Genomic DNA, 6,189 nt, shown 5'->3' on the forward strand with positions numbered 1-6,189 from the left:
TGAGACAGAGAAATGAGAGTATAGGAATGCACACAGAGAGCTAAGACCTTCAGATGTGCAGAAAAAGCAGTCTTTACAGAAGCCTCACGGGTAGGTGTGCGTGAAGCAGGACTGCTTTCAACAAGACCAGAAAAGGGTCTCAATAAATGAGACTACCATAATATGAATGAGAAGCTCAGTTTTGCGAGTAAACAAGGAGAATTCTGTTTTACAGAGAAGCCTCATAGATATTCAGGTATAGCCAAAAAAGGCAGGCAGAGAGATGACACCTGCCATGGCATCAAAGAGGAGGCAGAGAATGGTTGGGCTGCGAGATTGCTGTGATGTCTTTCCCCCTGTGCTTGGCACTGGTGAGGCTGCACCTTGAATACTGTGCTCAGCTTTGGGCCCCTCACTACAAAAAGGACATTGAGGTGCTGGAGTGTGTCCAAAGAAGGGCAATTAAGCTGAGGGAACTCAGATTGCTTAGTGTGGAGAAAAGGAGTTTTCCAAGCAAAACTAAATTATGATTCTATGATTCTATTTGCAGAAACAGCCATTCACTCCAGCTTTTTGTTTTCTTGTTTCCCTACATACTCAATGTTTAATTCATAGCAATATCCATTATTATTCATTCTCTTTCATAATCTTCATTCTGTAGGTATGCCTGTTGAAACACTACAGAAACTATGCCTTTGGAACATCTTCACCTCCTATTTCACCAGCTTTTAAAAAGCCTCCAAAGCAAAGCATTTTTCTTCCCCTTGACAAAGGCTGTGTTGGTCTGGCTTTCTATCAAGGTATACTTCTGCAGTTCTGTCTTCAGACTGACTTCTCTTTAAACTTCATACTTTCAATCTTACAGATTGACACAGAAAATGTGTCTAAACACTGACACCACTCAGTTGTATGGACTTAACACCAAGAATGAATTTAGCCTTGTTTAAAACTAATAGTAATTTCAGAACATAGCAGGGGAAAAAAACTTCCTAGTTAAGCTAAACATTTTTCTGGTTAGCTTGCATTGGAAAATTTACAAACTTATTGAAGAAAACATCACTTGTACTACCTTGGCATTAAGTATTGAAAAAGCCATTTTTTCTTCTTTTGATCCTGAAATTTATTGGTTTTAGTTGTTTCTACAAGAAATTCGGGCAACCTTACTAAACCAGTTGTTTAATGAAATGAAAATTTAAATAGCCTTATGCCACTGAAATAGAAACTAACTCTTCCCTGTTCCTAGCTGAAGTCCTTCCAAGGCAAATATGATCTATTCAGTGCTTTTTCAGCTTTGAATCTGAATTCTCTTTCTTCAAATTACATTACAGCTGTAAACAATAAGTGCGACGTTAAGGCTCAGTGATCAGAGTATGCACCTTTTGCATTTGGATTCGGAGATGCTCCGAATGGAGCATGGGGAGTAGCTCCCTCCCTCTTTGCGGATTCACAGAGCCAAGGGCTTCTTTCTTGTCCCTCTGCTGAGGTGACCACCTGCAGTTCAGACCATGCCTACGTGGCAGATTCGTGTTGCAGGTCTGTGGTTCTTCTGCTGATTCAGCCACTGAGATAATCTGAGCAAGTATTTTACCAATCCCCTTCTTTAGCCATGAAAATTAAACAGAAGTGGTAACATAAGAATTAGGTTTTTAACCTCCCTCCCCCCCCATTTAATAAATACATAAAATATTCAAACAATAAAATCAACTAACGAGATCAACCCTTGTAATTTCTGTTTATTTAAAAGACATTATACATATTCAAAAATGAAGATACAAAAGTAAAACTGGTGTTTAAACAGTTGTTAAGCAGCAACAAAATTTTTAAGAAAAGAATATATATTTAAAACTTCTGTATCCATTTCAGAACTACAGTAATAAGAGAAAAGGAGGAGGCCTTTGAACTATCAGATTCCTGTTAATTGAGGGTTGCACTAAGATTTTCTAATCTGCATATTTCAGATTACTGATATCAGCATTATTGCAAGAGGCATTGCAGAAAATTAAGCCTATATTTTCATGTCATATAAATCATCTTTCACAAAGTGCTGAGTGTATGATTAATTTCTTATCTATATTGTTTTTTTCCTTCTGTGAGATCAGTATCTTAGGCTGTTTCTTCATAGACTATGTTTTTAACATGAAAGATACCTGCCATGATGTAGGCTTAGTAAAGGTGAAAGGGTAGCTTATCATATACATCACCCTAGTTTATGTATCTTCCTCTACTTCCCACCCTTGTGGTGAAAAGAGCCTTTGTGCTTTGGCCATCAGCAGAAGAGACTTTTTGTTACACCTAAGTGACACATTACATTTGACTGCAATGCATTTATCAGTAACTAGGTCTGAATTCTCTGGATTCACTCTTGCACCCTTTAGAAACTTCTATAATAGACTATCTGAAGTCTCTTCCTCTGGCAATTCACACATTTTTCTTCAACATTAATTTTAAATATTTTTACTATGAATAACAGGAGCCTTGCTTACTCTAAATTTGTTCTATGTCTCTTCAACTATTCCAGATGTTGTTACTTCCAGTTTCTAGTCCTCAGTATTCCTCCCCAGCCTTCAGTACTACCTTCATTTTTCCACCTGCCTTCCTCACTTTAGCTGTCTCCCTTGCCCCAAAACTGAAGCCCCCCTACACTTGCCCTGGCAAACCAAGCCCTCTCATGGGTCTCACTCACCTTTGCTGGCCTACTTCTTAGGCAGGACTTGCACTTGGCTGTGTGAGTGTCAGCACTGCATGGGTATTGCCTGCTGCCCTCAGCCACCTGCCTGCCACTATAGGCAAGCAAAACTGGTAGGAACATGTTCATTGTGTTTCCTCCCTCTCCTTCTCTGTCTCTTCCATGCTTGCCATATGGTTTAGAGGAGTTTGTTCTTCTGAGGTCTGCAAAGAACCTTTTGAGGGACACTTCCCTCAAAACCACATGCCAAGCAAAGCCTGGATTGCCAGTATTTCACCTTCACAGCACAGGGAGAGGACATTTTAATGGCCCAAGGGCTGAAGATGTCACAGCTTCTCCTGGCAGCTGGAGGGGCTCCAGAGCTCCCACTGGGACAATGGACAGGTGTTTGACAAGACTAACACCCTCTTTGACAGAAGCAATGTCAGAAACAAATACTTAAGTCAGAAGCTTGTACTGTCTGACTGAAAGGGCTTGGTCTCCACAAGGAAATTAGCACAGTGTCCCTAATTCATATGTGCAAAACTGGCCACCTGTGCCTTCCTGCCCCTTCCCCAGCCATGTGCCATAACATCGCAGCAGTCTTCCTTTCTTATTGGGAGTTAAAACTTCTTTCAGGACTGATGAGGTGCTTGAGTAATGCCAAGCTTTGACTTTATTTAATATAGTTAAACAACTACTTATCCAAAATCATTTTGAGTCTGGACATAAACTCTTCAAATGTCAAAAATACTAATGGAAAACTATCTATTTTAAGAATACCAGAAGTGAAGAAACACTGAAATTTAAAACGAAGATCAGTATATCTCCAGAATGGTGAACATGTAGTTTTACTTCTGAAATACAAAATTCCATTTTGGAAAAGAAAGCGCTCAAGCACTTGGAAAGCAGTATTATTCCTGTTGTCAATAATATTCCTGTTGGAATTTTGACTAATGAATTATAGTTTCACATTTCAATAATTTCCAGTTGCCCCATGATCTGTGAGACGGGCTTGGCAACCCTGAGCAGGTCCCGCTGGGGTAGCTCACTTCAAGCGCCACCTTGTGGATCTACATAAAGACACACACAAAAAGCTATTTGCAAAATATTTTAGCTTTTTGAAGGTAGCTATAAGTCTTGCTTCTTCTTTAAATGTTGCTCTTTGATTGCTCGTTAATAGCAAGTCATAACAGCTCTGAAAAACACTAAATTAATAAAGGTGAAAAAATACTAGTCTGTCATGCTGTTCCATGTACAAAATTTGTCTGTTCTGAGCCTCAGCATGGGACATTCACTTCCCAACTTACTAGGCCCAAAACATTATGAGAGATATATCCTTTAATGATCAGAATTGCCCGTGTAAAGAAAAGTTTAAAAGTATGCATTGAGACTCTTGATATTTCTACTACCTGAGCCATTTCCTAAAATAATATAATATTAATCAATACATTTATTGATATATATATATATATGTAAAGTATAGAAGTACGGTTGTTTTTTAAAATTCTGTAGTTGATTTGAGCTTTGCATCTTAGTGGATATAATTCATACATTAAATATTACCTATGAATAACATTATTTTTCAGAAAGAGTTCAGACTTAACTATTGCTAGAAACTGAGATTTGATTGAAAATATTAAAAAGCTCTTAGTTCTACCTTTTGTATATTGAAAGTATTATCACTCATTTTACACTAAACTCACAGTCTAGATTAAACTTGCAATTTTACAGTAAGGCACGTCTAAAAATACATCAATTCTTGTAAGGAATAGAGATACAAAAGCAGTGATAAAGAACAGACATTTATCATTAACGAAGAAACATAGTTACTTTCAGTAGACTAAATGAAAATTACCAAAGTGCCATGCACTAATCATCACAATTTTATCCTTATTTTTAAATTACATGAGTTTTTTAGGCCTGTATGTGGTACATTACAAGATATCTCAGCTTTAAAACAGAACTTAAGTTTCACTCTTCTTACAAATAACAATGGGGAAACATACTCTCACACCTATTTGTTCATGATGTTATTCTGCAAATATTTGGATATTAAAAACATAAACAAAATATATTTATTTTGTGCCTCATTATATAAATATCTTCATCCTGTTTTGAGACAGGATGAAGCCAATTTTCTTTTTACTGATTTTTTTCTTCAGTGAACTCTCTTTTAAGCAGCACACTTGCTGAAACTAGCAGCAAGTTTTCCAGCTAGTGGACAATAACACCTGAATGTTTATAGTTACTGCTGAGAGACCAAGGACACTTTGCTCTGCTTGTTGCTTCAGGCACTAAAGGAGCAGAAGAGTCATATCTACAACTCTCCCATAGGGAGGAGCGGACCAGACAGGTGGCAACACTGGGCAAAGAAATATTCCATCTATATATATATGTGGCACTTGCTATAAATTCAGGGATCATGGAAGCCAAGCCCTTCTTCCTTCTCTTCTGTTCATGGCTGGCATCCAGAGATGACTCCATCTATCCATCTTTGATCCCTAGGCCCATGAGTTCCTGACCCTCACAACTCTTCCCTCAGCTCCTGTCTGCTCTGCCGCTCTCTCCAGCAGCTCTGGGACTTTTTGGAACTGCTCTTAGTTGAGGAAAGTACTATGGGAGTTGCTGGGGGGTGGGGAGAGGTGATAGGGGTTTTGTACATTCCTGCACATATATGTATATATTTTAACATATTTTATTTTATTAGTAGTATTTAATTAAACCTGTCTACTTTAGTTTTCAATCCAGAAAGCCTCTCTCCTTATTTTCTCTCTCCTTTCCCTACCTGGGTGGGAGGGGATAGACAGCATTGTTGTTATTAGTTTAATTGCTGATCTTGAGTTAAACTGTGACAACACCTTTATACTGGGGATGCCAAGTGGCTATGCTAACAAAGTATGTCTAGAGCTTAGGTATTTAAAAAAATGCAAAACTTTATCCTTCTCCAGATTTTTATTAAATATTTCAAAGCGATGCTAGCTGACAAATAAGCACCAAAGAGCTGCTTGCTCGGTCCTCACCTCTCCACAATGGGATGGGCAAGAGAATCAGGGGAAGAAGAAGTAAAACTCATGGGTTGAGATAAATACAGTTTAATAGGACAGAAAAGGAAGAGGAAATGATGATGATGATGATGATGATAATAATAACAATAATAATAATAATAACAATAATATACAAAACAAGTGATGAACAATGCAATTGCTCATCACCCACTGACCAATGTCCAGCTTGTCTTTGAGCAATGATTGTCACCTCACAGCCAATACCCCTCAGTTTATATGCTGAGCATGATGCCATATGGTATGGAATAAGCCTTTGGCCAGTTTGGGTCAGCTGTTACGGCTGTGCCATCTCCCAGTTTCTTGTGCACCTACAGCCTTCTTGCTGGCAAAGCATGAGAAGCTGAAAAGCTAAGCTTGACTTGGTGCTTAGCAACAGCTAAAATATCAGCGTGCTATCAACATTATTCTCATACTAAATCCAAAACACAGTACTCTACCAGCTAGGAAGAAAATTAACTCTATCCCAGCCAAAACCAA

The sequence above is a fragment of the Apus apus genome, chromosome 2, assembly GCF_020740795.1.
Source record: "Apus apus isolate bApuApu2 chromosome 2, bApuApu2.pri.cur, whole genome shotgun sequence".
NCBI classification, from domain to species: domain Eukaryota; kingdom Metazoa; phylum Chordata; class Aves; order Apodiformes; family Apodidae; genus Apus; species Apus apus.